The 9343-nt window shown below is 38.0% G+C and overlaps 1 long non-coding RNA gene across 1 annotated transcript; it reads left to right on the forward strand.

Annotated features, from left to right (window-relative positions):
* The first annotated feature begins 1468 nt into the window (after positions 1-1468).
* LOC149502355 (uncharacterized) lies at positions 1469-5229 on the forward strand. The gene is made up of 2 exons (XR_016323507.1): positions 1469-1580; positions 4933-5229. It is a non-coding gene; the product is annotated as an uncharacterized LOC149502355 (long non-coding RNA).
* The last annotated feature ends 4114 nt before the right edge of the window (positions 5230-9343 follow it).

The following is a 9343-nucleotide window of genomic DNA, read 5'->3' on the forward strand; positions in this document are numbered from 1 at the left end:
GAAATAGGCAGGGCGGTGGTACCTACCCGCGCGGACTCACAAGAGGTCCTACCACCAGCATCTCTGCTGCATGTAATTGAAATGTTTAACTAAAACTATCGAATTGAAGTCTGAAAAAAGCTGATACCTTGGTATGGTGTTAGACAGTTATTGGTACCTATTAGTAATGTAAAATGAATCTTGAGAGATGGGCTCTAAATGTCAGTTCTACAGTACAACGACTGCCCTACCACTCAACAGCCCGTTGAGTTTCTCGTCGGATCTTCTCAGTGGGTCGCATTTCCGATCCGGTGGTAGATTCTGCGAAGCACTGCTCTTACTAGGGTTAGTGTTAGCAACGTCGCCAGGTTAGAGACCCGTGAGCTCACCTACTCGCCCGGTATATCTAGTATGACCCTTCGAGTTCACCAGAATAGGTAGGAAAAAAAACCACTCAAACCGAAACGCATTACTGCTTCACGGTAGGAAAAGAGAGGTTGGTACTTACCCGTATGGTTTCAGTACACTCCGTTAATTGACTTTTGAAATCCTTTATATTATTTAAACAATTAAATTGACGTCAATGAAACTTCGCCGTTCTTGCTTGTATGTATTTGCTTTGTAAATAAAATTATGTGTACTTATGTAATAAATTCATTGAGTTGAAAAATTAAATCTTTAATATTAACATTGAAATTAAATGCTTAAGTGAGTTTGTTTGTGTTTTTGTTGCGATTATAGGTAGACGACGATACGGCTCTCTTGATGGTAATTAGTAGTCGTGGCTTTTGGACTTCAGCAATGTCAGGAGCCCAGTCAAGCCACTGTCTGCTCCACAAATATGTTGGTTTGTTTCGCTTTACCGATCTTGAAGAATTTTAGCAAACATGTTGTTAGGGATACAGAGATGGATATTATAAAAAAACATTGTCAAAAAAAGGCGTATTCACAAAATATGTATTTAATGTTTCATACGTTTACGCGAATAATACTGCTGGTAAAAGGTAGTGTTTCTGCTCCCCTCCAAGGTGTTTCCCGAGCGCTATGACATGTCCTTCTTCAAACGAGGCTTGTGGAGAGTATTGAGCGGTAGGCAGCGGCTTAGCTCGGCCCCAGGCATTGCTGAAGTCCATGGGCGACGGTAACCACTCACCATCAGGTGAGCTGCATGCTCTTCTACCTACAAGGGCAATAAAAAAAAAGATTCTTAAATTTAATTATACAAAAAAGTCTATTTCAATTAGAATTACAAAAGAAGACAAACAAAAAAACTTTGATTTTTTTTTAGAATTCCTAACGCTCGGATTTTTTAATGTATTGTAATCAGACCTAAGTACTATAAACCGATATCATTATTGCAGACATTAACCTGAAAACTGATCGTTATTGTCGTTGTAAATAATTCAGATACTGCGCCCAGTCTGACCGCAGTAGATCCTAATCTAGGGAGACACGCAGCCCACACCTTTTCAGCCAATCCAATTAGTCTATAAAGCAGACAGTTTACTCACTTGACACTCATTCGACTCTTATCGGGAACTGTCTGTGGGTGTGGTTTATCAGCATAAATGAAAAAAAATACGGCTTTTTAAATTTCTGCTGTAAGTTGTTGCAACTGTAATAGTTTATTGTTTTGAAATTCCTCAAGGATATCTATTAGGTGTGCTTATGTATATTTTTACGTACCTAGTCTATGTTTTATTATTAAACTAGCTGACCCGGCGAACTTTGTTCCGCCTTAATGTCAATAAATAAGCAGATTTTTTTTTTATTGGAAAAAATACAAAAAAAATTAAATTTCTACATCAATCATTCATAATTATTTCTGTATTTTAGTAAATAGGTTTCTCTTCATTTAAGTACCTTGTGATACACGACATTTTTTGTTTTATTATCAGGCGCAAAAACAAACAACCCAGATTTACATGATACTGAGTGACATAGCATGTGACAGATACTTTCAATAACTTTATATTATCTTCTATATCTATACATACGTATGTATGTACGTATACGACGCAGTAGTCGAAATTCGACTATAATTAATTGAAATTGTAAGTTTGTACACTATTATGATTGTATTTTATACTTCTATAATCACAAATTTCGCCAAGACTACACTATAAAAAATATTAACAAAGACAAACAATATTTAATCTATTCTCAATTTGACAACAGACGCCAAGAACAAAAGTTTGACAATAAATAGTATGCATGCGTGTGTGCGTCAAATACATGGTATGTAGTGTGTGTAATGTTTTCTTTATTGATTTAATGTATCTTTTAGGCATTATTTAAAAAAAAATTAGCATTATGTACTTTTTCTCTATATTCTCTATAAGTGTGGAAAATTTCATACTCCTCCGTCCGCGCAAATTTCGTAAAAAGGGATACAAAGTTTTTGCTTCACGTATTAATATATAGATAAAAATGAATTGCTGTTCGTTAGACAAATATGAAAATGTTCGGAATTAAATAAAAATAACAATTTTGTTTTCCCTTTGATGTGTCCCCCATCGAACAGATTCCCTTTGTTTGTTTTAAGTTTATTTTATACAAAAGTTTATCGATTGAGGCACTACGAAGTCTGCCGGGTCAGCTAGTAACATATAAATATTTCTTCTGTGCGTGTGATTGTCACTGAACTCCTCCTAAGCGGCTCTACCGATTTGAATGTTTTTTTTTTTGTATACGTTAGAGTGATACCCTGGATAGCTTAGATTCACAAATCAGCCCGGCAGATGGCGCTGCAGCCGGTATCTAGGCTGTTTATATGTACTACAACTAAACGGCTGGATAGACTTGAATTAATTTTTGAAGCACAACGTCTGTCGGGCCGCTAGTAAAATAATAAAAAACAAGGTTTATTTTTTATTTTTTTATTGCCTTTGTAGGCAGAGGAGCATACGGCCCACCTGATGGTGAGTGGTTACCCTCGCCCATGGACTTCAGCAATGCCAAGGGCAGAGCCAAGCCGCTGCCTACCGCAAACTACTACTACTGAAACTAAATTTTCCGTATCGTTGTAACGAGACTTAAACACAGAGTAAAAGGTGAGCCAATATCCGGCGAGCACCAATATAGTACACTTGAAGTACTCCTTATATTGAAACTCGGGTCTAATGGCGGTCACTTGCGAAATTTGCTGAACCCTCAGAACCCTTTTGACCTCCCGAACTATTCTCGTCTCAAGATGGAATCGTTTTCTCTATACTACAATGAAGTTATTTAGTTAATTCTAGTGCAGTTTTACGTAGTACCAAGGCTTAGTCACAATCGAGCATTTCAAAATTTTTTTATTGGGTTAATTTTGGAGCGCAGAAAAAAATTAAAAAGGCGTGTGTTTTTACTGGTGGTGGGACGTCTTGTGAGTCCGCACGGGTAAGTACCCGTACCACCACCCCGCCTATTTCTGCCGTGAAGCAGTAATGCGTTTGGGTTTGAAGGGTGGGGCAGCCGTTGTAACTATACTGAGACTTTAGAACTCATACCTCAAGGTAGGTAATGTTGTAGGTGGGCTGTGAGCTTAAAGCATAGCCGGATGGTACGTGGCAAAAAAAGATCTCTGGAAACGTACTGTGGATGAAAGCAGTGACTCCAGGTTGTATGGAACTCAACTCCGATGCGGTGCGATGGTGTTAATTTAATATCATCATTTTAAGCCGTAGACTGTTTTCGCGATTAAATCTGGGCAGATTATAGTATATACATTTTATCTATATCTATACTCATCTATACTCATATTATAAAGAGGAAAGATTTGTTTGTTTGTATTGAATAGGCTCTGAAACTACTGAACCGATTTGAAAAATTCTTTCACTGTTTGGAAGCTACACTATTCCCGAGTGACATAGGCTATAATCTTTTTTGAAAAAAATTAGGGATCCTTACTAAAACTACAATAATGTAACCCAAGGTGTAAAAAAATTACCTTAAATATTCTTTACATCGCGTGCCCTGCGAAAACTATTGATGTTAGAATAAAATAATGTACTACGACTTTGTAGAACACATTATTATTAATAAAAAGTGTCGTAACGGCATATATCTTACTATTATAATTATGCCACAATAAGTGTTCTTTTGTTTAAAAAAATAAAACAACGTCAAATACCGGTGAAATCACGGAATAGATAAATAAGGTTATTTATCTATTCCGTGGTTGAAATGTTTGTTAAAGTCCCGAGCGGAGCCGGAGCCGCTAGCATTATAATATTTTCGAAGATGATTCATGGAACGCTGTCTTTCTCTTGAAAATTTCCTATGAAATGTATTTTATGAACGTCTGAAGGGGTGGAAAATTAATCATCTTGATTCGAAGCCGTCTTTATTTTCATCAAGATTGCTTTATAAGAGGAAATAAATTATTTATAAATACAGAGAAATGCTAGCCGTTTATTAGTGATACGATATACTAATTTAACTCTTGTGTCTAATATCTAATAAATGTCTAAGGATGTAACGGATGTATGAATTAAACGCAGCTCATAAATTTTTCGCCTTATACACTTTAATAAAAAAAATCTAGGTACTTCTTGAATTTTTAAACACTTCATCTAGTATATTTTATTTTTTACACTTCTAGCTTTTTTATGTACATTAGTTAGCAAATTATATGAAAAATATATTTTATATTGTACAATAGTATATTTTATGTTTATTAAATAAATTTGAGTGAATACATAAAAAAAATACCTTACCACTAAAGTAATTTAATGATAATCAATCGTGATCTGTTAAAACATATAAATGTCTGTCTCTTTTTGTCTGTTTCTGTCTGTTTGTGTTTTTAAATACAAGGTCAAACAATTCTATCTCTCATCAACCGAATGATCATTGTTCTATACTCTTCGTATATACTGTGTTACTTATAATATTTTGTATTCAAGTTTAACAATATTTGCTATGTGTATGTGCATTACTATGATTCTCATGTTGTATTTGTTATTTTAGCTGTTCTACACACACACTCATCACTTTTAATTATTGGAACGAAGTTCCTTACGGCAGGCTTGGAGGGGATAGGGATTTTGCTGCGCGACCGAACTGAAAAAAATGTGATAGTAAAACCGTAAGAAAAAATCCGTGGAAAAAAGTGCGTGGAAAAAATCCGTGGAAAAAAGTGCGTGGAATAAAACCGTTAAATGAGACGTGCGCAGGCGCGACAGTCGTATACACAAGCGAGTAGTGTATAATACCTTTCTCTTTCTCCCTCTTTCTTTTCGTTCTCTCATCCCTTCTCTCTCTATTTTGTAATTATTTCTATTTCTATGTAATTTTATGTTCTCAAACAAAAATAAAGAGACATATTTTGTTATTTTAATTGATAATTTGAATTATGATTTTATTTTAATTTTACGTAATTTATTATTTCCTAAAATACTGAATTTCCTAAAAACTTTCCTGTACTTAAATAAAAACTAATCAGCAAAATTTAAGAGAAAAATCAAGAAAACCAACATAAAATTGAGCACGATTTTTTTTTTGCAAATTGTGTCGATTCTACATTAGCCGAAGGAACTTCGTTCCTACCTGGTGTCCCACGACACCACATTTTGGTTTTTTTTATTCTTATGATCCTCTCGCAGGTCTGCTGGAAGATAATTCTTAAAGTAAAAAGCAGTGCCTTTGTACATAATTTTCATATTACTCTGTACTATGTCTTCTTTTTTGTGTGTACATAAATAAAATAAATACTTTTACAACAAAAGTTACCGTTTCACTTCGCTCCTTACGGTGAAAACCAATAAAGTCGTATTGACGCTATCCCTTCCATGAATACGTACCATGCCAATTTCATTAACACATGCTGAGCCCGTTGACCCTCGCAGCCAATTTGTCTTGAATACAGATGAGATGAGCATTAATTTGTGATTAGTAAGTTGTGATTAAAATAGTATTTTGGTTTAGCATTTAGCTTTCTCTTCTCAACAGAGCACATAAGTCTACAAATTACAGTCCACGTTTATCTGTGTAACGTCTAAAGTACTCAATGGTATTTAATGTTGTTTTTTTTTTATTTTTTTTTATTTCTTAGATGGGTGGGTGGACGAGCTCACAATCCACCTGGTGTTAAGTAGATACTGGAGCCCATAGACATCCACAACGTAAATGCGCCACCCACAGACAGCATTTTGTTCGGAGTAAAATATCCCGCGAATGCGAAGGACAAATAACAAACCACAATGTCATGTGCATTGCGTAGGCTACAGGCAGCCAGTAGCATTACTCCTCCTTGCGTCGATAATCCTCAATGCTGAGGGTCGTGGCCTCCTCAAACTACTTTCTCCTGGATTATCCTGCGCCATTCCTGCCTATCCTCGGCTGTGTCGATAGCAACGTGGACTGAAGTGTTGAGAGTGGAGCGTATCTGGTCTAACCAGCGCATTGGACTTCTAGCTCTGGGCCTTCTTCGACGAGCATACTGGAATTCCTACGGAATATACACTCAAAGTCAGGCTTAAGTTGGTTTCCGATATTGTTATTGGAATTCCCTTTCATGTGCTTATACTACTTTATTTCGCGCATAGAACGTGTCCAAATCAGAGGCATGAAATTATGAAATCGAAATGATACTTCACACGGCAAAAGTACTCCGCAAATCTTTGGTCAGTAGTCAGTAACGCGGGCATATTTTTTTTCACTTATAATCAATCATCATTGTTATTAGTTGTTTGTAGGACTGATTAACGAATAACTGAATTTTCTGTAGTGCCCATACATATAGATTTGATTTCACATTTTTGGTGGTCAATGTTGGCAAACACTAAATTAAGTATTTTTTATTGGCATGAATAGAGCAGAACCAACCGACCTTTTATTTATCTAGCAAAGACTGTCAGTCAGTTTAAAAAGATCAATATTTTGCAAGATTCTCCTGACGTTCTCATCTCTAAATGTCTTTTTTCAATTTAATCAAGCAAGGACTCGGTTGAGTGCTGTGCTCATATAGAAAAATTAATGTTATGAGATCCTTTTTTTTTTTCGGGTAGAGGGTCGAACCTCCTACCTCAAAGGTCTGCATGGTGTTGTGAGCAGACCGCGGGCCCAAGGATTTTAGGACCCACCCACTAAACGACTCCCCTGCACTGTTACACCCGACGTCCGATCCCCTCCGAGGTCAGAACCCGGATGAGGTAGGGGGGCTACCGCGGTCAACACTACAACCAGACGGCGCGGCTCACCCCAAGGACGCCCAGCCGACGGAGCCTTCGAGGCGAATCGAAGGCTCTGAAACGTCGGCCGTCTCGGTACGGCAGCCCGTCGGGCCGCCCAGACGGTGCCGCTGGTGTCCCGGAATACCCCGCTGGACCAGAACCAGCCTGCCGGGTTGGGACGCGATACACCGTCGACCGGTCGCTCTATTCACTCCACGGCAGTGCGCTAGAGTGCTGGTAGCGCGCCGCGCGGCCTCACCCCCTCAGGTCGCCCCTTGACCTTCACCGGGGGGAGGCCGCTACCTACAGGGGCCGGGACGTGCGGGCGTATTCCCGCCTCCGGCCCCCGGCTCGATGGCGACGGATCGGTGCGGAAAGGGAAGAGCTCTCCCTCTCTCGCTCCGCCGCCTCCTTCTGCGAGATGGTGGACTCGCAGAAGTCGAGCATCGCCTTCCAGGACGCGTCGCTGCCGAGCATCGTAGCCACGACGCGCGGCAGCGAGAGGTCCTCTCCTATGACCGCGACGAGGGCGGCGCGTTGCTCGTCGAATCCAGAGCAACGCGCCAATGTATGTACATTAAGCTTTTTCTTTATTAAAGTTAAAGAGTTAAAGTTTTTCAATAAAATAAAAACATTAACTAGTTACAAAATATGTGTGACTTATTGATTAAAGTTAATTCATATCATTTCATATAATTTCAGTTTTAAATTTACAAATTTAGTTTTATAACAATTATAAACTTTGTGAGAAATTTATATCAAGTTTTCTTTAGAAAGTTGATGACGTATAAATAGTTTTAGTGCTTATAATTCTATCTTAAAGCTTATTAAAGTTACGAACTTAATCCCCGTGACAAGTGCACAAGAAAATAAATAAGCACAAATGAGAATGTTTGGCCCAATTCAGAAGAAATGGAATATTCATATGAATAGTTGAACAGCTTTATTTTACTAAACTGGATTATAATAAGCTTTTGTTATCTATATATATAAAAGAAAGTCGTGTTAGTTACACTATTTATAACTCAAGAATGGCTGAACTGATTTGGCTGAAAATTGCTGAGGAGGTAGCTTAAAACCAGGAGAAGGACATAGGACACTTTTTAACACGTTCCCGTGGGAAGTGACATAAAGCGTGGTATAACAAAACGCAACTGATATGGAATAACAAAACGCAACTTACAGCTAAACGTAATATATTCTATGGTTAATTATAGTAGAATTTTGAAATTGGGTAGGTACCACCACCCTGCCTATTTCTGCCGTGAAGCAGTAATGCGTTTCGGTTTGAAGGGTGGGGCAGCCGTTGTAACTATACTGAGACCTTAGAACTTATATCTCAAGGTGGGTGGCGGATTTACGTTGCGGATGTCTATGGGTTCCAGTAACCACTTAACACCATTTGGGCTGTGAGCTCGGCCGCACATAAAAGCAATAAAAAGAAAAACAAGTTGATGTGTTTAAAACAAACTGTGTGGCGGAACAAAGTTCGCCGGGTCCGCTAGTTCTACTAATAAAAACCCCACACTGTACTTATACATGGAGCTAAGTTTGTGGAAGCGGAATGAAGGTTGTCATTCTACAATTCCAATTTATACCTATCACATACTTTAAGGTTCGCGTAGGCATTCAGATTGTGCTTTTTATCTACACCCTGTATATTTTTGGGGGGAAGCCGACGATATACCCTGTATATTTTTGCGTGAATGTTACTCGTAATGTTTTTTAAAAATATCTTTTTTCGACACTGTAAATCTTATCCAGATTTATTTGTGTCCGGTGTCGTGGACAGCAGACTCTTTGAATGTAATCCCCCAACACCTAACTCCACCTGATTTGTTATTTGTCTGCACGATGTATGGAAATACAAACATTTGGTACAACCTGTCAATTAGTGCTTACCGAAGCCCTTAGATATGACAATGCGTATGCCGCTGCGAACTGGGTTTTACAGATGTGAGGAACAATTCTCAATTGGATAGTATCCATAAATAGCCCATTTTTCAATCTAGAATTTACTACTGTGTTTCTCAAGTTTTAAACATATAAAACTACATAAGCAAAAATATTTGGTGGTGTATTGTTTAGCGCCTCTGACCGTTGCGCCGAAGGTCGTGGGTTTGATTTTTAAAACAGGTAAACATTGAGCGATGAATAGTTTTGGTTTTTCTTTGTTTGCTTGTTGCTCTTTGTCCGGGTGTTTATTG

Source organism: Bombyx mandarina, chromosome 09 (genome assembly GCF_030267445.1).
Source record: "Bombyx mandarina strain Sakado chromosome 09, ASM3026744v2".
Taxonomy (NCBI): domain Eukaryota; kingdom Metazoa; phylum Arthropoda; class Insecta; order Lepidoptera; family Bombycidae; genus Bombyx; species Bombyx mandarina.